The following is a 23,870-nucleotide window of genomic DNA, read 5'->3' as shown; positions in this document are numbered from 1 at the left end:
GATTTAAATATGTGAAGTTAGTATGTTTTGAATGAGTAAAACATGAGATAATAAGTATGTTAGTTGTTGGTATTGCAATGGTATGTTTTAGCTTTGATTATGGTTGAATTGGATGTCCACTTATGCTATGAATGAGTGCCAATTGAATTGTGTAGGTGTGTACAAATTTGGGTGGCAAATTGGCTTAGTAAATAGTCTATTTTTGTCCACAAGAGCAGAGACACGGCTGAAATTGAATTCAGGTCAATATGCTCCACACGGCCTCACACACGGGCGTATGACTTTAGTCGTGTGGCATAATTCAGTATATCTTACAGGTTTGGCACAGCCTAGCAGATGGCCTAGCACACAGGCATGTATGGCCATTTTTAGGGCACACGGCCGTGTGTGTTGGCCGTGTGACCCAAGTCAGAGAGCTATGGGGTTGGATACGGGCTGGGACACGGCCATGTGTTCCCATTCCGAATGTCCACACAGCCTATGACACAGGCGTGTCTGTTGGCCGTGTGAGACACACGGGCGGGCCACACGGGCGTGTGTCCTATATTTTATGCAAAACTTTTCTAAGTGTGGAAAAATTTCCTGAGTCACGGTTTAGTTTCGATCCACCCTGAATGCATGTTTTGGGTCTCGTAGGCTCGTATTAGGGACAAAATGATTGATTGCGAATGAAATATATATGAACTGACAAATGAATGTGAATTGTATGTTTAAATGTGTTGTAAGTCTGGTAATGTTCTGTAACCCTATTTCGGTGTTGAATACGGGTGAAGGGTGTTACCGGAACAGGATACGGGGCGTTACCGGACTTAACAAACGAACTTTCATACAATTTCGATTTATCGATTTGCGTCCAAATTAAAACTTTTTGTAGATACTCTTAAAGTCCCTAATACGAGCCTACGAGGCCTAAAACATACTTTGGAGGTGGTCCGGGACTAAACCGAGAACTTTATAAAATTTTACAACACTTAGAAAAATTTTCACTAAACAGGGGTTACACGCCCGTGTGGATAGGGGACACGCCCATGTCCCAAACCCGTGTAACTCTCTATTTGTCACCCAAGAACAAATTGAAGACATGCTGCCAAGTCTCACGCTCTTGTGCTAGGCTATGTGGTCGAATTAAAATTTATGATTTTTCATAAAATAGTTGCAGACTATACACGCCCAGGACACACGCCTGTGCTTGAGGCCGTGTCATCCACACGGTTGAGACACATGCCTGTGTCTCTGCCAGTGTGCTCAATTCTGAGCATTCTATTTTGCAAATTTAGGGTGCAGGGGGACACACGGCCTAACACATGCCTGTGGGGCAAACTGTGTGTCGCACACGGCTTAGACACACGCCCTTTTGTCTACCCATGTGGACAAAAATAAGGCTATTTACCAAGCCATTTTTCCACCCTTTGTTGCACACACCTACACAACTCAACATAGCACCAATCCAAATATTTATATCCAACCAAATCAACCATAACCAAGACATCAGCCCATCATTCACATGCTACCATCTATCATACACAAACATCATATACTCATTAACTCAAATCATGTAAAATACCACATCTATGAAAGGCATCATCATATAAATGGCTTATACCAATAGTAGCCAATTTCAAATGGCCTTTTACAAAATGAACTCTCAACCAATATAAGTCAACACATTTGACCAAATAAATTATGACACATAACAAAATGACCAAGTCCTTTGTATATGCCAGAACTCAAAATGTTAAAATCATTGGTATCAAAACAATTGTTGATAGTGTGAGTGGATCTCCTACGATCTCCGATCCTCGAGCTAGCTTGGTGACACTATAAGACAAGGGAAAGGAAAAGGGGAGTAAGCTTTAAAGCCTAGTAAGTTCCTATGCAAATAATAAGCATCATAACCATACATTTAAGATACTAATAGCATAATGAGAATTGGCATGAATGTTATAAAATCTTATAGTCATACTTACTCAATCACAACCTTACCAAGGTTTCATCACATATCGAGCTCATTATATATGAGTTTTACGTACATACCTGTACCAACTTGTAACATACCATAGTCTTTCACAACTTTATCATTCCTTTTGAACACTCGAAATATTAACAGATACTTAGAAATCTTGCACAAAAGTGTCATATATGTAGCCAAAGCTACCTCACATCTCATAATCCATATAGACTAGTTTTCGAGCTATTCACGGGCCTGCTCACACTAGCTGTCAGTCAGATGGAGCTACTCAGTGCTACTCACACAAGCTATTAGGTATCTGCAACATGTGCCGGACTACCCAGCTACTGGTAAGACGTACGAGACCAGCACCCGGATCACATAACACATGGGTTCCTAGTGACATGTCACTCGTATCCTATTCTATTCCTAAGACTCAACCAAGAATTCTCACTTGTAAAAACTTTGTTGAATACGTTAAAAGAGTAAATCACAATTCGTACAATATTAAAACATTTAAAACTTAAATTTAACAATGCATTATTTACATACGAACTTACATTGGTATAAAAAAACTGGAATTTAACCTAATGGTCAAAACACTTTGTTTTTCTCACAGTCTAGGTCTGAACCTTATTTTTCTTCATAATCGAGCTTGGAACTGACTATGGGAACCTTGTCACTAATTTTTGGCTATGGGAGGAAGATTATGGACAAATTTTGGGAGTTCATTGAATAAAATGGTTGGTGGGCTTCACTGGGAAACTTTGAAAATTTTTTTGGCTAATCGGTAATTAGTTGAGATGTACTTCTGGTTCAATTGGGTTGGAACTGACTGGTTCCTTAATGGGAGATAGAATTATTAGTTACAGACGGTTGTTTTGGACTATATAGACTATGCAAAGGGGTACATATATACATGTGTGAGAGGGGTTATTTCTACAAAAGTAATTCTTTTCAATTTTGTCTATGATTTTCTTCTTATCTACATCATTTTCTTCGGTTTCCTTAAAGAAGAGAAAGTTAAAGAAAGCAATGCATGGGGCAGTGAATGCGAGACTCAAGATGGGAAAGTAAAGAATCTAGTAAGTTGGTAATATCCTAAGCTATACATTTGTGAATTAGGGGAAGAAAGAAGTAAGGATTCCTAAAAGGTTTCTGTATTATAATGGATTCTAGGGAATACCATTGGTTTAATAGGCATATATGGTTGACATGCTTTACTGCCAGGAAGAAGGAGGCTCTGGCGTTTGGACAAGCTAAGCTGGTGAGGATGAAGGATTTAAGGTGAGTTTCTGTACTCCATTTGGGTGAATGTTGTTGATGAGTTAGAATGTTCTATTCATGAGTTTGCTATGAGTTCAATCTGAATACCATGGCTATGTGTAATTGGTGAATGAGTATGCTTTGCATGCATAAAGTTGGGTAAATATCTGGGTGTTTGCAAGTGTGTATTATGGATGCCAACTGTGGTTGTGTGTTGATGTATTGATAAATGACATATTGAATGTTATGGTAAAAACTATGATGATTTGAGTGAAATGCATGTGTGTTATAAGCAAAGTATGGAGGGAGTTACTTGACGGGGTAGAAAAGATAGGAAAATTTGGCATAATGGAAGAATGGGTGGATTGTTATGGGATTCAGGGGAGTTTATTGGCATAGTGGAACAAATAACAATTGGTCTTTCGGGGGTGACACTGTGACTGATCCTTCGGGGTGACACTATGTAAACGGTATATAGGTCTTTCAGGGCAACACCTCAAAAGGTGTTTATTAATTCTTTAGAATCGAAATTCCATGGTTAACCATGGAATGATCTAGTGGAAAATAGGTATACAATATGACAAGGATGGAGTCTGCCAGGATAGTGAATAGAGAAGCTTATCAGGGCATAAAAAGGGAGGATGTTGTATGTCTCACGCAATAAGTAGTTTGACAAAATGAATAGGGTGCATTTGAAAACACGAGTGGGTGTGCTAAATAGAGGATACGTCAACATGCAAAGATAGGAGGAACGATGGAAGCGTTTAAATGTGGAACACATGAAAGGAAGGGGTACTTCCTTCCAGGTATTTCTAATAAGTATCACCATCAAGAGCTTGTGTCCTATGTGAATATAATATGCGAATGTGCAAGTATACACGTTGAATCAAGTAATAAAGTAGTAAGTAAGATTGTCTCTTCAAAGATCGAATAGGATTAATTCGGCTAAGTTATTACTATAAAATATATGAACCAGGTTTCGGCAAAACAAAATAACAATTTCCAGAGTAAGAATCATGTATGCCCTATTCAAATCAAATAACTATCTTAAAATGTTGTGGCAAAGATATAAAAAAGAAAGTTGAGAGAATCTACACTGTTGAATGGGAAAGCTAGGATTACTAAGATTCTTTCTTCATAACACAATAATGCCATGGAAAAATCTTAACCAATTTACTACTCAGGTTAAATGTAAGGTAGTTTGCTTCTTTCGAGAGTCAAACTTCAAGCTACCTTACCTAAGGCTTTGCATGTCTACAAACCTTAATAAGGGTACCTAGCATTGTTTTCGTCTTTCTCTGTACAAAGCGCAGTTCTATATCTAGAGTGCTACGAGTATTGTAAAACCTCTTACCCGAACCCGAGGCCGGGATAGGATACAAGGCATTACCGGACTTAAACATACACAATTTCATAAAATTGGGCCATAAAATTTCATTCAATTTAAAGTGAATCAAACACACGTACATTGTCCCTTATACAGGCCTATGAGGCCCAAAACATACACCGAAGGTGATTCGGGATTAAACCGAGAATTTCTAAAAATTTTACAACACTTAAGAAATTTTCCATCTTTGGAGAGTCACTCGCCGTTGTGTGGCTTTGGACACACCCGTGTCCTCAGCCCGTGTAACTCTCTTTTTATGATGTCATCAACAAATAAGGGTCACACGGCCAAGTCACTAGCCCATGTGCTAGGCTGTGTCTTCCACACGACTGAGACACACGGTCGTGTCTCTGCCCGTGTGGCTGAAAAAATGGCTATTTACCAAGCCATTTGTCACCTTTATTTGCACACACTTAAACACAACTACAATAGTACATTTCATGGCATAAATAAACTACCAGCAGACAATAACATATCATCTTCCCACCATCATCTATCATGCATTATAACATCATGCCTTACCATATCACTTCATGCTGAATTCACACTTAAAAGGCATTAACATATGAATAAATTCATATCCATTATATATATCAAGCAAATATAAATCACATCACAAAACATTGCCATATGCACATGCATAATTATATGGGCTTACAACCAGTTAGCCAATATAGCCAATTTGCATGGCTACAAATTACATCCAACCTTTAGCCTTCACAAGCCAATATATTTAATCAATTCATAATGACTCATACAGAAAATAACCAAGTCCCTATGCATGCCATAAACTTAAAGGGGTTTCCATTCACTTATACCTAACATGATAGCTTGATAGTGTGATAGCATCTCCGACGATCTCCAACCCAAGCTAGCTAAATTAACCTATACGAGATGGGAGAATAAGGGGAGTAAGCTTTAAAGCATAGTAAGTCTAGTCCGTATGAAAATAATAAGCATTTTATTAACACGCTTCTACCAATTCTCACAACATGATCTCAAAGTAATACAATCGTATTTGCACTTTTTTACTTATATTCATGACAAGCTATCCACTCGAGTCATGGTCACTCAATTATTTATAGATGGAGCTACAGAATTCTAAATTAAGATCCATTAAAAGAATTTGAAACTAGATTCATATATCTTTCTAGAATGAAATTTTTAGAATTTATGGATTAGCCAATAAGTACAGTTTATTCTTCAAATTTACCCCTGTTCTGTTGTTTGACAGCTTTGACTTTCTTTACTAAAACTTAATTATATCTTAATACGGGATTCGGATGATGTTTTTGTATATTTGTATTGAAAATAGACTAATTAAGAATTTATTCATATAAATTCTAATGAATAATTATTTTTGTACAATTTTTAGTGATTTTCCAAAGTCAGAACAAGGGAATCTAAAATCATTCTGACCTTGTCTTACAAAAATTCAAATATCTCATATTATGAAATTATTTTTCTTACAAAGTTGCTTCGATGTTAAAATAGACTCAATAAGATCTAATTTCATATTTTATTTAGTCACTAATTTGATTTCCACTATTTTTGGTGGATTTTCAAAGTCGGACTACTACTGCTGTCCAAAACTGTGTTAGTGCAATATAATGATAACTATCATAAGTTCATTTTCAACTAATCATGAACACACCATTTCATGGGTTCCATGTTCAATTACACAATGTAAGTTAGCATGATATTGCAACAAAATTCATAATCATAATTCATACATCTTAGCTCACCGAGGTGTCGACATTTCAAAATCTCAATAACCATAAGCTTAGCGTACATACCTGTACCCTTTCAACATTTTTCACATATTCATTCTTGAATTTGACATACCCTTTTCAGACTATCATCAAATCATTCTTTGAACTACTTGTTGAACACTTGGAATACCATTGGATACATGGAAACCTTGCACTTAAGTGCCACATATACATACGTAGCCAAAGCTACCCCATATCATGTAACGCTCGTCATCGAGCTACTCACGGGCCTTCTCACACAAGCTGTCGATTAGGGTGTAACTACACGGGCTGCTCACACAAGCTATTGGGTATCCGACACTCTCAGGACTACCCAGCCACTGGTAGGACGCACAAGACCAGCACCTGGAACCAAAATTACATGTGTCACATACATCACGAAATCAGACCAACTCAATGAGTTCAGATGTCACATATATCATGAGCTCAAACCAACTCAATGATTTCAAATCATATAATTTTCTAGTGACATATCACTTGTATCCTAAACTATTCCTAAGGTTCAAATGGGATTCTTCCTCACATGCACATAACATCTCTATTGCACTTGCTTGTGATGTCGTGGATAACGAACATAATATCATTCATACTTTCATAACCACTATTAGGTATAACATACATAATGAAAATAAAATATTTATCACATAATATCAATACATCAAAATATATTATATTGTCACATTATTTACACATGTAGTTACAGTTCATGTAATATCAAGCATTAACATTCAAGTATAACATTGTATTATTGTTATCGCACGAACTTACCCCGTTACCAAAAATGGTGAAAAAAGACAACCGTCAGATACTTATTTTTCCCCGATCTAAGTCTGAATCTCGATTTTCTTGATCTATAAACCACATTTATCTTACTAATTAGTCACATTATTCATTGTGACCCAAAAATCATTTGTGGCAAAATTACATTTTTGCCCTTAAACTTTATCATTTTTACATTTTTTCCCCTAGGCTCGTAAAAAGAAATTTATTCAATTTCTTTTTACTTTAAGCCTAGCCAAATCATTTTCATAACTATAGCAGCCCACAATTTCCACTAAATCGCACTTTTATGACAAATTTTATAACTTTTACAAATTAGTCATTTTTAGCGTTTTCACCGAAAACTACTTAGTAAAAGTCATTTAACACACAAAAAACATTCGTATTCCTCCCTTAAACATCAAAATACACACATGTAAAACATGTTTAAATTTTTAAACATCAACCCTAGATCAAATAAATGGTAAAAATAGCTAGATCTTATTACGAGGATTTTAAAAACGTAAAAATCATTAAAAATGGGGCAAGAACAGACTTACAATCGAGTTTGGAAGCTTGGAAAACCCTAACCATGGTTTCTCCATGCAAGTTTCAGCCATAACTTGAAGATGGAAAAAAATTGGCTTTTAGTTTTGTTTTTAATTCATTTTAATTACTAAATGACCAAAATGCCCCTAACTTAAAAATATTCTATTTTACCTATTTCATGTCCATTTTTGTCCAAAAAAATTAAACAATGGTATAATTACCATATAAGGACATCCAACTTAAAATTTCATAACAATTAGACACCTCTAGCTTCTAGAACTCAAGTTTTGTACTTTTTACAATTTAGACTTTTTGACCAAATTGAGTGCCCAAACGTCAAAATTTTCGAACAAAATTTTCACGAAATCATCCCGTGAAATTGTAGACCATAAAAATATAATAAAAATAAATTTTCTTATGTCAGATTTGTGGTCGCGAAACTATTATTTTGACTAGACCTTAAATCGAGATGTTACAAGTATTCTGTCAAATACTCGTTTGTATCATTCGATCACAATCCAACTCATCTAACCTTTTCAGAATTAAATCAAGTTTATGAACATAACATACATTCATCTATGTCTAAAGATTGCATGCATATGTTCTATAATAGCACAAATTGAATGAAACCGTAAATCAAATCAGAATAATGCTTTGGTCATTAAAGGAACTAAAGATTCATCTAGTAATCCCAACTTGATGAGATTAGATCATGAGTTGGAAATTAAAATCCAAAATGAAAGTATCATTCAACAACATATTTCCACAGTTAAAATTCATGGAATCAATTAAGATGATGAAGGAAGAACTTTAGGAATCTTTCTCCAATCCAGCCCTCAACTTTAGTGCTGCAGTACTTGTGAAGCCCAAGGTTGAATGCTTCTCCTTCTTCCTTTTGTTGCTATTTTGTTCCTCAGCTTCTACCCTCTTCCTTTGGGTCTTTGGATCTCCTATGAGAAATTGTGTGAGGAAAAACCACTTTCCTTTCTCTTTCTCGTTCTTTTTTTTATAGGACAAGTCCCTCTCTCAGCACACACTCCTTTCTCTCTTTTTTTCATGTGGATATTTCTGGTGCAAGTAGAGCTGGCTGGGAATGGCATGGATTAACTGATGAGTCAACATCTTTCTGGAATTGCCATGGCATTTGTACTGACAATCTATCCAACCTTTTTTCATGACAAAACTTCACTAATTCACTTCTTTTCCTCCTTTCTGCACCTATTATAAACAACATACAATTCCTTTCCTCCCACAAGTAAAAGTAACATATAGTGACATTGAAAGCACAATCTAAGCTTCATGATGCAATGTTATAAAAATACTAATATAACTTCCCAAAATGAAACTAAATTTACTCAAGTACAAACAATTAACCAAGTTTAGAGGCCTGAAATATAACTCTTTTCAAGAGTTATCAGTCTGCTATAGTTGGTGTAGAACCATCATTAGCTATGTGACATCCCTAATTTGACCCTAGTCGGAAAGTGGTTTCGGGACCACTAAACCGAGTCTTATAAGTAATTAAAAGTTATATTCTATGTTTATGATGTTAGTAAATGCATGTGTGAAAGTTTCATGCATTAATTTGATCATTTCTATGTGAATTTATTAAAATGGACTTGTATGAAACATTGTTGAAAGGTGATAGGCTAATCTTACAATGGTCTAATAGTACATGCATGCAAAAGAGTGGTTTTGCATGTCAATTTGCCCAAAAAAAGGGAAGAGTGGCCGGCCATGACAAGAATATGGGCAAGGGAACATGTTTCCAACATGTTTAGTTAGTGGATCATGTAGAAAAAATAAAGAAATGAAAAAAAAAATGAAAATGAGCATGGATGCCCCCTTGTTGCCGTGAGTAGAGGAAAAGAAAGGAGAAAAATTTGTTCATCCATTCTCAAATCTTGGCGAAAATACTAAGGGAAAAGGAAGGATTTTTGCTTCATGCTTGGTTTAGAAGAGAACTAGAAGGAGATTTGGTCATACTTGTGTCAAGATTAAGGTATGTTTGAGGTTGTGTCATGAGATTCATGCATGTTTTAGTTGCTAACTTGATGTTCATGTTAGCCCATGGTTCAAATCCTTGTTATGCCATGGAAATGGTATTTGGCCAAGGTTGATATTGTGTTAAAGCCATTGCATGCTAAATGTGAAGCTTGTTGATGATGCATGTAATGATGGATTGACTACTCTTGAAATTTCTTTTAGCATTCTTGAGTAAGACATGGAGTTTTCTTTGTTTAACCATGACCAAAAATTGAAAGGGGATGGTGTGGGATGTATTCGCCATGGCATGCTCATAAGTGCGATTTATGCTTGTTGCATGATAGGTAAAAATTTGTGTTTTGATATATGTGTATATGTGTTTGTACATGATGTTACAAATGGATGTGAAAATATATGCTAGATTGGGAAAATTTGATGAAATGTTCATGAGATGAAATTAGGTGATTAAAAGATGTTAGTTGACATTGTACATATATATATATATTCGCCATTAAAGTGAGTATGTAGGTAATGTTGAATCAAGTTTTTGGTGCATATTCGGTTAGGTGTATAATCGACCAAATGGGCGATTAGTAAGAATGGTTGCCGAATATACAAGCATACATATGCATGTGTAGTTGAATTATGAATGTTTAGCAAGATGGTTAAACTAGTGATTTATTGATTAAGCTCAAGGAGTTAAAGAAGGAGAATCAAGCAAGGGAAGACGAAGGTCATCGAGTAGCCGACTTGGAACTATTTTACCCAACACGAGGTAAGTCATTAAGCATATATTTGGTGTTGATTTGAATGATCATAATATATATGCAAATGTGTTTAAATGAGTTGATGTGTAAATGGAAATGTATGTGTATGGAATGATGCCATTGTTGAATGTATAAAGGCAGCAAAATGCATAAGGTATTCGTCTCGGCACTAAGTGTGCGGGTATAAATGGACACGGTGACAAGATTGGCACTAAGTGTGCGGGTTTAAATTGTACAGCACTAAGTGTGCGAGTTTGATTATATAGCACTAAGTGTGCGAGCTGAATGTATATAGCACTAAGTGTGCGGATTCACTATATGCTCTTGCATTACAATTGGCACTGAGTGTGCGACATTACCGAGTTAATCCGGACAGCGGATCGGTAAGTACCTTGAGCTCATGACAAATAGGCAATATGTTCATGCTCGGGGTTGAGCTTGGTAAGCTTTAAATCTATGTGATGATTGCAATTGTATGATTGTGGTGAAAATGAGTTGGTGTGTGAAAATGCCTCAAATATCTTATTGTATAGAATATGAAATGTGGATGTATGACTTGGTATGAGATTGAACCGAAGGTCCGAGGAATTATAGTATAGTTTCGATATGGATGGAGTACCTAGCCTCGTTTATCGTTTCATGTTGTGATAATTTTATTAATGGTTGGTTGATGAATGCTTATGACTTACTGAGTTATAAACTCACTCGGTGTTTTCTTGTCACCCATTTTAGGTCTCTTGGACTCGTATCGTTTGCGTGCTCGGAACCGTCGTTGAAGTCATCACACCGGCTGGAAATCTTTTGGTATTGTCTTCGTAGTTGAACTAGGAGAACGTTTGGCATGTATAGGCTATTTTGTTTTGTTGAATTGTGGGTTGTAAACTTTAAGCCATGCGAAAATGGCCTATGTGGTCGGTTGAGTGTGATTCTAAAACCTATGGTCACGAGCCTTAGAAACCTTAATTTTGATAAGGTGGCCATAGTTGCATTACGTATGATGAAATAGTTGGCCATGGAAGAATTATGAAATAGTCATTGTTTGCTTTAGTAACAGATGCTGCCAGCAGCAGCGAGGTGAGATGGAAAAATCACTAAAAATAGTATAAGTAGAATTAAATAGTGAATAAATTATGAAATTGAACCTTGATGAATCTATTTTCATATGGATGAAACGAAACGACCATATGAGGCATATTTTAAGAGATATTCGAGATTTCGTAAGACAGGGCCAGAACGGTTTCTGGGTCCCCTGTCGCGACTTTGAAAATTTACTATAAATTATCTAGAAATAATTATAAGTCATGCCTTATATGTGCAGATTCCATTTTGAGTCTAGTTTCATTAGAAACAAACGCCACCAGTATTAAAGCCCTGTACAGAGAGATATTCAAGTTGTAACGTGCGAAGGTCAGTGTAGTCGACCCCTGTAACATGGGTGACTTTAACTAATAAACTGTACCAATTGGCCCGACCAAAAATTCTAGAAATAAATCCATGGATGGATATATGAGTCTAAATTCAGGGAAAATTTACGGAATCAGTTTCCGAGTTTTGAAACTCGAGATATGATTTTTAAGGCGACAGTGACGCAGTTTTCCAGCCTGTCCGGAAATGCCAAATTGGTCGGTACTTTAAGAGGATTTGTCTCGTTAACCCCTCGTGTCCGACACCGGCGATGGTCTCGGGTTCGGGGTGTTACAAGCTAAGTGCCTATAGAATTGTTTACTAAATTTAAAATCTTAAGTGATGTTGAAAAGGAGGTCACCAGAAAAGTGGAAGTCAACCTAAGACTCTTTTAAAAGGGAAGTCCACCAAGAAATAATGAAAGAATCAGAAGTCCATCAAGACTATATATCGTGAGGAAGTCAACTTAGGACAATCAAATGCAGAAGCCGCCAAAGGAAACCTAAGAAAGAGGTAGTTTGCCAAGAACTATTTGTTGCTATGAGTATCTCAATAGAATAGTCTGATGTGGGAAAGTCCTACGAGATTATTTTACGAGTTCAAGACTACAAAGAACGGGGTGTTTATGTACCAGTTAAATTTCAAGTTCAAGACAACAAGAGTCTTCTTTAGAAGAAGGGTTCAAGTAGAGGCTAAGTCATAGGAAGGAAATTTTCAGGGTATTATAAAAGAAAAGTCTATATTTAAGTTTGGAATGGAATGAAAGGATTAGGGCAATAATTCACACGAGAGGCGAGATATCTAATTGTTCACCAAAAGTAGTCATCAAATTGCATATTCACGTGTATGGTATTTTGATGAGATGAGCCAGAAAGGTAATATGGGAGTCGAAGCTGGAGTTAGACAAGGTTGAGCCCTCGACCGGGGTTACTTGAAAAAGTATGTCTTTGATCAATCGACTGAAATATCTGACAACAATTGGTCCAGTTGACACATGAATGTCAACTATGCTAGTTATACAATGAAATCACCTAAGTTTTGTCCGGGAGTTTTAATCCTGTGCTCTTAATCTTATTTACCCAAAAATTGAGAATCCTTGATTTTGCTGTACAAAATCTCACTAAGTTCATCTGAACTTACGATTGTATTGCCTTGTATGTAGGGACAGGGATTGATTCAAGTGTCACATAGAGGGTCAAGCCAAACACTGTCAAGTTCACGCTAAGGGCATGGTAGCTATTTCACGCATATAGAAGGGCTCCCTTAGAGGCCATGACTCGGGGATTAACTAGTGTAATTACAGTAAAGTCTTAAGTTACAATCAGTAAATAATTGTCCATGGTTAATGAGGGAGAATGACTATAAGAAATCAGTACCGCTTGGTGTAGAATATTAATCAAATTTAAAATTTAAAATTTGTTGTTATCCATAGTGTTGAGTAAATGTTGAATAGTAGTAATATATGTATAATTTAGTATTATCCAAGTTTGCATGTGAATTAGGTTAGAAATTTTGTTAAGATATTCAATTTATTTGTGACACTTGGTACCCAAACTTGATGATTGGGTCTGGTATAGGGTGTTACAAGTTTCATTAGCAATCCCACATAGCCTAGCATAGAATTTAAAAATATTTTCCCATTTTTTTCAAACTTGGTAGTTAAATTTGCAGTTTAGACATTCACATAGTTGCATTCCCTTCATGCTGATTTTGAATAATGATCTAGGCCTACTTAGCTAACTCATACATGGAGATGACTTTGAATTATTCCATGTCAACACCACTGAAAATAACATACAAAGCTTTCGAGCATCGATGACATGCCCTTGTTTTCATTAGGAGTATAATTATTTTTCTCTTTGAAATAAGTGTTCTTATAAGCATCAGTAACTATTGGTAGAGTCCATCCATCTTCAACAACTTCCTATATAGCTTTATCAATAGACATGATAAAAGCCTTCATATAAGCTTTCTAATACACATAATTCGATGAGCCAACACGCAATGCGACCCAAGAAATGGAGTTGTCTACCTTAATAGACTCCATGGTTGCAAATCATACACATGATCTTCTTCATGTATGTTTGAAGTCGGCTCTGATATCAACTAGAAAGCTTCTGTTTGCTACATGTTCAAACTAATGCCCCAATTTGATGTTCCAACACAAACTAGAACTTAACAAATTAACACAAAAATCATAAGAGAGTAAAGCAAAACAATAAAGTTGCACATTGGATTTGTTAATGCAGTTCGAATAGCAATCTTACTTTGTGCTGTCTTGCTCAATAAATGATTTATTCAACAGTAGATCTAATAATTTATTGACTAAATTCCAATCTACCCTTATATTGTGGAATAATTGCAATCCCAACAAAAAAACTCAATGTTACAATCACTCACCCCCAAACGTTCCACTTATAAACAATGTTTCCTCTCCAAAGAATATCTAAAAACTAGAGTGCAATAATGCACAACTAATACAAGATGAAAACAATAAATATAGCTAAAAAAACAAAGCACTCTTAAGGTTCCTCCAATGAGCATCAAGGATGTCTGGTTATATGATGAGATAGATATATAACTTCTCCAAGTAATTTGAGGAGATAATTCAGCATTTTAAATTGATGAAATAATCCATAAAATTTTCCCTTTTGAATTTTGAAATCAAGATCTTCATATCCAAGCAAATTTGACTTAGATTGAACACCAAGTAAGAATAAGACAAAAGCCTTTTAAGATATTGATAAAGTTTGCATTTAATCAACTTCTCCCGTTTGAAAACCAAGTCAAGCAAAAATCATAGACTATTTGCTGATAGAAAGTCAACTAAAATAATCAAACTAAAAAATGTATAAAAAACTCACTGCATCTAAACTATCTTAATTTAACTGTCTCGTTCGAACAAAGAATCTGCACAACAGAATAGCTACCAATGTAATTCATTCTTAATATTATATTTTGATTTGTACAATCAAAATTGAAAGCACTATTGATGAATGGATCATAATTGAACATTATATTTTTTTCATCATTCTCTCCCTTCGTTAATTATTCCTCTTCCAGTTATTTACCTGGAAACATGCATGTTCTTGTTTCGTTACCCTCTTCTCTTCTTTTTTAACCATTTTTGGATTTCCTGTTGCTTTTCCTTGAATCAAAATTGTCAAAATTTGACCCTTTGTCTCGTTTTCGATCATGGCTTCGAAAACGTGAAGATTATTGATAAAAAAAGATTGTCCATCAAAAGGAAAGGATCAATTGTAGAGTGAATTATGATACAAAGATTTACAACCTATTACCAACTTAATTATGTTTGGAAAAGTAAATAGGGAGGGAATGATTCTTTTTGTTAATATTCTTCAATTTTCGTAAATTATTGGAAAATCTTTTTAATATTCCAATCCAAAACAGTAGTCAGCTGATGAATGTGTTAAACGGATTAGATGGGTGAGTTGGTTGATTATAGTTACCTCAATTCGAGTTTTAAAATTTAGATAACTTTAAGTTTAAGTTAATTTCAAAATTTTAGATTTAAGTAATTTAAGTTTGTTAATCTAATTGTTTGAATTGGTTTAATTTGGACTTTATCATTTGATTTTAATTATTGTATTTGATCTAGATCAAATTTTGGTTACTTATTCAGATCATTTCTGATTCAAAAATTTAAAGTTCATATAATTAATTTTATAATCCAATGGGGGATCGGGTTTAATAGTGTTAAAGCCAAAATTGGCAACTCTTAACCGGATTATGTCCCTGAGCTCGACAGTGTATTACTTTACTAACAAGGACAAAAGGATAAAGCATAACAACTAGGAAGACACGCGAGACTAGATGATGTTGTATGCAATTGACCATTTTCTCCAATGTTTTAAGGAACTGTTTTCATAATTTTCTGCCAATCAGAAAGGTTCCTGCAACAATTTCCTAAGAAGATAAAAGAGAACATATAGAGTGGTAATGGCATTGGTGATTACAATAAAAGTTGGGGTATGAATTACTTTTAGCTGAAGGTTGTTTTTCGTTGATGTTTTCTTCAAGAAAATCCAATTCTCCTATCAGTGCCAAACTGCTAGTTTTGCTTAAATATAGTGTCTGCTGACCTCACATGGAAGAATTCCTCTAAGAATGATGAAATGACTATCAAATATCAATATTTTCTGTTCTTGGTGTGTGATCATTTACCGGCTTTTTTTTCTTTTTTCTTTTTTAATGATAGCATATGTCAGCTTGAAAGCAAGTTATTGGTCGAATTATGATTTTAGTCCCTTTATTAAAATAAATTTATATACTTAATTAATGTACTTTAATTTAACATAATTTGATCTTTTCATTATTATTAATGTTATATTTTAGTCCAAATCACTAATAACATTAAAAAATTCCATTCGTTGGTTGATGTGGTCTTTTTCTTCTAAAATAATCCAAATAATGAGAATGAAATGATTTTTAACATAACAAATTAGTGAAAAATAACCATTTTCATAGCCATAATTTTACCATTTAAATAACATAGGAAATTTCAAGTTTTAGCTTTTTAAAAACATTTCACATTAGCTGATTTATAACGGTAAATCCTCAAGTTGCGTGTAGTACAGGGATGAAAACCATAATTTGACGTTGAAACTTCTTTTTCTTCTTTTAAGACACTAAAGTTGGCAGTTTAAGTGTTTGATATCAATTTCAGGTTGTCCTTTGGTTGATATGCATAAATGGTTGACCTATTGATATTTGATTTTCATGTCTAAAAGATTTTGAGTTTTAATTCAATTAGTTTATATCATCACTTTTGAAATCTAATATTTAAGGGAATTCGAATGTTAACATATGTATTCCTTTCCCTTGTGCTTTCGGGTTCTTGAGTCCAGCAAAAATCAATGTTGAATATCCACATTTTTTACTAATTTCTAAAAAGTACAAATTTAGAAATGATGTTATGAAATAAATAGATTCAAAGTAGTTGAGATGGAGATATTAAAGGAGTCTATTAATTAGATAAGTTGGGTACCAAACTCTCATATTGTAAGAGAGGTTGAAAGTTGCTTTCATTCTCTTTATAACTTTTGCTAAATTTAATAAAGTTTTGGTCATTTTATCCCGGGAAAACAAATTAGCCGAATAGTTTAATGATGTTACATATGATTTTTTTTAACAAAAAAAAAAAATCAAAGGCCACTATCTCAAAAGCATTAGAAACTATAAGTCTATGAATATTGCCTCGGATATTTCATGTTAAAAGAGAAGGTACAAGGCCGCCAGTCACCTTATTGCTCGAACAAATGACCCACTCAATCTTAAATTTAATAAAAAAATTCAACAAATCAATTATTCTTCCATGACTTTATTTATGAATGTTAGGGTGATTTGATAGATCAATTATGTATCACGATGGCTATCATTTCCTTGAATCATGTTTAGTATTATGAACAGAATATTCATAGTCTGTTTTGGCCATCCACTGACCCATCAAGGTTCTCGAAGGTGGATTTCTCCATATTTGAACTTAACATTTGGTCGCAACCCCGATACTATTTGATCCAGAAAGAATAATATTTGATATTATGCTCATGACGACGATTCGATGCAGCCCGAGAAAATGGTAGTACCTTACTGATCAACGGATCATGACCGATGTCATGATGATATTTTGTATGAAAAATTAAACAATTGGATCAATTGAAGATATAATAAAAGTTCAATATTTTATCAACGTTGTCGATACCGTATTGTTAAACATTTTATTTTTGTTTTGATAGTGGTACGCACCGATATTAATGTATTTTTGAGTATCATTTTATGTTTATCCATACTTTTAATATATATTTATATTTTAGTTTCTAATTTCTAAATAGAATCTATCTAACTGTTTGTCTATGTTTATAAGTATGAACTTAGAAAAATAAAAGTGAAAAATGAAAATATTCTTTAAAATTTTAAAAATGATAAAGTAATCCTATTTAAACATTTGATTTTATTATTTTATTTAAATTAAAGTAATAAATATTTGAAAAGAGAGTTAACGTGATACTAGTCTATTTTAAAATTAATAAAATTTAAATATGAAATTTCTATTAATTTAATTAAATTTAAAATTGTTGTTTTTCTATTGAAATATGTCTTTTATTAATTTATTTAAATTTAAATAAACTAAACATATAAAATTCCTTTAATTTAATAAACCTATAGTAGGTTAACTTACAATTAAGTCATTAAATTCATAAAATGTGTAACGATAGAGTTTTGAATATATAATCACTACAAGAAAACAGACTTTAAGCGGCATTTTTAGCGGCATTTATACAAAAAATGCCGCAACAATTATACATTAGTGGCGCATGCAAGAAAACGCCGCTAAAGGTCAGAGCTATAGTGGCGCTTATGTAACAAACGCCGCAAATAATCGAGCATTAGCGGCATTTTTTAGGAAACGCCGCAAAAGTGTTGACAGAACGACGACGTATGCTAATGAGCCATAGAGGCATTAGTGGCGTTTCAAGGAAAACGCCGCAATATACCAGAATTAGCGGCACTTTTATAAAAACGCCGCAAAAGTCTCGAGAGAAACGACGACGTAGCTATAGAGGCTTTAGTGGCGTTTTACTAAAACGCTGCAATACATAAGAATTAGCGGCACTTCTGTGAAAATGCCGCAACAGTGGCTGTAGATGCACTAGTGGCGTTTTATATAAAACGCCGCAATATATCAGCATTAGCGGCAGTTGTCATAAAACGCTGCAAAATTGTTGAGCAAAACAGCGTCGTTATATAGGGGCATTAGTGGCGTTTTTATGTAAAATGCCGCAATATATCATAATTAGCGGCGTTTGTCTTAAAACGCCGCAAAATTGTTGAGAAAAATGGCGTCGTTATATGGAGGCATTAGTGGCATTTGTATGTAAAACGCCGCAATATATCATAATTAGAGGCGTTTGTTCTAAAACGCCGCAAAATGTTATGTTATTTTAAGATTTAGGGTTAATGATTTTTAGAGTTTATAGTTTGGGCTTTATGGTCTAGGATTAATTTATGATTGGTTTAGGGGTTACGGTGTATGGTTTTGGGGTTTGAGGTTTAGCTAGGGTTTAGGGTTTAAGCTTTCGGTTTTAGGATATAATTTTGGATTTTAATTTATAAGATAAATATATATAAATTATTATTTTAAAAGAATATATATCAAAATGCGTTAAATCTCAAAAGCATACATGAAAAGTGATTTAACGTGCACATGATTGTAAAATATTAAAGCAATTATTGTTATAATTAACATCATTTTTTTATTTAATTAATTTATATATATGAATTAATGCTTTAATATTTAAAAATATTTAATCTAAACCATTTGATATATTAAAATAGTAGATTTAAAAAAAATTGATAAACAAAGAAAGGGCGCCGTTTTTTTAAAAACGCCACAAAAAGATTATGTTATTTTAAGGTTTAGGGGTATGTATTTGAGGTTTAATGTCTACGATTAAATTAGTGTTTTAGGGTTTATGATATAATTTTTATTATTTTGTGTTATGGGTTTATGTTTTAGAGTTTGAGTTTTGGGGTTTATTGTGTTTTAGGGCTTAGGGTTTTACTATTAAAGTTCATGGGTTAACAATTTTTAGAGTTTATAGTTTGGGCTTTATGGTCTAGGATTTATGGTTGGTTTAGGGGTTACGGCTATGGTTCTGGAGGTTTAATTAGTTTGGGGTTTGAGGTTTGGTGTTGAGGTTTGGTGTTTGAGGTTTAGCTAGTGTTTAGAGTTTAGGGTTTAGGATTTTAAGTTTAGGGTTTAAGCTTTCGGGTTTAACTAGAATATAATTTTGGATTTTAATTTATAAGATAAATATATATAAATTATTGTTTTAAAAGAATATATATCAAAATGGTTAAATCTCAAAAGCATACATGAAAAGTGATTTAGCGTGCACATGATTGTAAAATATTAACGCAATTATTGATGTAATTAACATCGTTTTTTATTTAATTAATTTATATATATGAATTAATGCTTTTATATTTAGAAATATTTAATCTAAACCATTTGATATATTAAAATATTAGATTTAAAAAAATGATAAACAAAGAAAGGCACTAAAATGTAATAAAATTTGTAAAAACGGCACCGTTTCATTACAGGGGAAATAAATTTAGTGGCGTTTAGCCTTAAAACACCGCAAATATGTTTTTTATTCCACTAAAATGGTGCAATTTCAATTTATATTTAGTGGCGCTTCCGAAAAATGCCGCCAAATTACATTAGCATTTGGCTTAAACGACTGCGTTTCACAACAAATTTTTAGTGGCGCTTCCATAAACGCCTCAAATTTCAATACCAAATTGCCAACGGCGACGCCGTTTTGAGTCAAGGAACTAAGTTTTAGTGGCGTTTTTGTTAAACGCTGCAAAAGTGAACTACCTATTAGCCTTGTACGACGTTGTTTCACTACACGCAATTAAACTTTTAGTGGCGTTTGTTATATAAACGCCGCAAAGTTGCATCCCAAATTCGATTTTAACGGCGTCGTTTCCTTACAAACAAATTAAACTTTTAACTTAAACACTTTCATCAGGTTTTTTGCCCCGATTTTGAAATCCCCAATTTCCCTAAATTTTGAAATCCCCAATTTCCCTAAATTCTGAAATCCCCAATTTCCCCATCTCCTCCGTCTCCTTCGCCCTGTGCCGTCGAGTGTCCCCTCTGCTGCGTCGCCGTCCTCTGCCGCCACTAATCGGTAAGTATTTTCCTTTAATTATCATTCATGCCATAAGGATTCATGGAAAGAAAAAATATAATTACACATATGTTTGTGTATATAAAACTTTGATTCATGGAAAGAATTTTAATCGTTATAAATGAATTATTGCTTGGGATTTACTCAAATAAGAGATTAAAAACCCTCACTCTCAAATCTTAACATAGAAAACCCTAGTTGCTTGTTCATCTCCCCCATTCGCCGTTGCCCATTGGTCTCTGATTATTAACCCTAATTTTACCAAATTCCATTGATTTTGATTGTTGAATGATGGGATTTTCCCAACCTGTGCAGTATCCCCCATAACTGGAATTTGCTTATAGGCGAATCATGGCCATTAAGTTACAAAGAAAGAATAATTATATAGATTATACAAGAGACAATAATAATAATGATAATAATAATGGTGGAGATAAAGCATATTGAATGGAGCGAAAAGAGTCCAGATATAGGAGGGAAAGCATATGAAAAATGCAAAGCCTGGGATAGAGACTAGAGACAATATATGGAAGATTGGCAAGCTGTGCCTTTATAATATATAAATAACATTGACATTTTTATTAAGTCAACCAAATTATAAAAAGAAAGAGAGGTAGTTGTTAAAATAAAAATATCAACAATTATGGCTTCAATTCAAAAAGAAAAAAAGGAAAAAAATGGTTAGATCGGAATTTGTAAGATACATATGGAACCTTTGTTGTATGTTGCATGCAGGTTTGTTGGATTCTGGAAGACAGAAAGGACTATGTCCATTTCTGGATTGGGTCCAATATTTGTATTAGCCAAATAGGGTAATTACAACTGTAAACACACAAAAAAAACCCCAAAAACACAATAAATAATAAACATATTGGCTGCTTTTATACTATAATATCCAAAAACAACAATAATAATCCATATGATTTTTTTATTGTTTCTCTTATTTTTAGTATTTATTTTTGTAGAAATTTTGTCATGCTTGTATGCATGTAGAAACTACATATTTGAAAATAATAAAATGTAAGATTTGAAACTAATAATTTCAATGAAGTAACTTTTTTTTTATAATTTCAGTCAAGCTTTCAATGAAGTGTTTCATATTTTCTCTAAACTTATTTAATAGATTTAACATTTTGCAAAATATTCACAAATGAAATGTGTTTATGCACAGGCTGCGGCATGGTTGCATATGTTGGCACATCTCTTTCCATACATATAAGGTGATTTGCGCCGCTTTGAAAGGTTGGCAATTCTGACATAGTATATCATTCAATTTAGTTGACAGCAACATTACAACGATTTATCTGATAATTCTCAAGATGTAATTTTAGGACAGTAAAGACTTCAATGCACACAGTCCTAACAGGTCAAACCTACTCTGATGGATTATGATAAGCATATAAAAAGTGTCATGGCTAATAAGATAGAGAATTTTTCGCCTAAACATTATTTGAAGAGTATTTGGTGATTAAAATTGTGATGAATTGAAAATTATTTTGGTGACAATTCAAGGGTATCGTATTGATAATTAATATGGTAAAAATCAAGAACGAAATAATATGTTCATCTCATTTATTTCTTGTTTGGTGCTGAAGTCTTGTAAGCCTGTAAATAAGCAATGTAGTCGTAAGATTGAGGGAAATCTGGAAGCACAACAATTGAGTTTGAGCATTTTTATGCTTTTTATTCACCTCTAACTGATTTGTTTTCAAGTACTGAAAGAGTTATTTTTTGCGAGGATGAGTTTATACTAAATGTACTTTGATGAGGCTGCAATTATCTAAGGGTTACAATAGATTAGCTTAAATCAATTCTTGTAGCATGAGATTTAGTAATGGAATTCTTGGCATATAAAAAAGGCATATCAGATTTTTCTTTTGATTGCTGCTTCACTAAAAAAAAACACTTTCTGCTTGGACCAGATTCAGCACCAGTTACTGCTTCCTACTCCTCCTGAAACTATTGGTTCAACTGAAGCTGCCATTTAATCTTCGAATTAATATTTGGTACTGATATTGATAAAGTTTTTATATTTTCTTAAACTAAATATATTTGGTGCTACTCTTATAATCTTACATTTGTTCTAGGTACTATCGAGCACCTGAATTAATATTTGGTGCAACTAAATACACCACAACCATTGACATCTGTTCTAGGTACATGTTTCGTTGCTAAATTTTTTTCCTTGTTTCTATGCATTTTCGGTTTAACTTACTTAACAAATTCTACTTTTTTGACTCCAACCTCCGTTTGCTGGTGAGAGTGGAGTAGACCAGGTTGTTGAAATTATTAAGGTACGTTTTACTTCAAAATTCTAATCAATAATAGTTTTATTATGATTATTTTGGAAAAATTAATATTTGGGGTTGCGATTTTGTATAGATTTAATTGTTGGTTGTGTTTCGAGCAGAACTATTTTGTTTCCAAATTATTTTTAAATTTTTGTTGTTGAAAATATTTATAAATTAGTTACACGATAATAAGATTTTAATTTGATATGTTTTCCTTTTTAATTGAATTGAATAATTTCACTCAATTTTATTCGATCGACTCAAATTTAATTTTACTTAACTCGATAAAATATTAAATTTAGTTAAGATACTAAAATAATACTTATCATAAAATATTACTTAACTCAAATTTTTTCATTCAAAAATTACTTATCAAAAATAAAACTCAGTTGATTCAATGGAATACTACGATGATTACATTAGAAAAGCTGGACGTATGACAAACTTGCCTATATCATAGCCATTTTTAGTAGTAACGACGGTAATTAATCTTATGGTAGCCATCATTGTCTGCTCCAAATTGACGAGCTTCATACAATGAGAGATGAAAAGCGAAGTTGTATAAATATTTTGTTCTCTTTTATTTTATTTTTAAATTACCCAATTAAATTAAATTATATTTAAAGTTTCATTTTAAATATTTTATTTTTTTGAATCACGAAAAATAATTTTAACATTTTATTTTATTTTAAATATTTTATTTTATTTTAACATTACCTAATTAAATTAAATTGTATTTAAAGTTTTATTTTAAATATTTCATTTTTTGAATCAAGAAAAATAATTTCAATATTTTATTATATTTTAACATTACCTAATTAAATTAAATTGTATTTAAAGTTTTATTTTAAATATTCTATTTTATTTCACTTTAATTTAATCACGAAAAATATTTTGTTTTCTTTAATTTTATTTTCAGATTACCTAATTAAATTAAATTTTATTTTCATGTTCACCAACAACTCACATAATTTACATAATTTACATAATACATAACTTACATAATTTAAAGTTTGAA

The 23,870-nt window shown here is 33.2% G+C and overlaps 1 long non-coding RNA gene across 1 annotated transcript; it reads left to right on the top strand.

Moving 5' to 3' along the window:
• The first annotated feature begins 20,412 nt into the window (after nt 1-20,412).
• On the top strand, nt 20,413-22,708 carry LOC128280413 (uncharacterized). The gene is made up of 4 exons (XR_008270578.1): nt 20,413-20,561; nt 21,733-21,803; nt 22,484-22,567; nt 22,649-22,708. It is a non-coding gene; the product is annotated as an uncharacterized LOC128280413 (long non-coding RNA).
• The last annotated feature ends 1,162 nt before the right edge of the window (nt 22,709-23,870 follow it).

This window comes from Gossypium arboreum, chromosome 1 (genome assembly GCF_025698485.1).
Source record: "Gossypium arboreum isolate Shixiya-1 chromosome 1, ASM2569848v2, whole genome shotgun sequence".
Classification (NCBI taxonomy): Eukaryota; Viridiplantae; Streptophyta; class Magnoliopsida; order Malvales; family Malvaceae; genus Gossypium; species Gossypium arboreum.
This window is presented reverse-complemented; position numbering and strand designations above follow the sequence as displayed.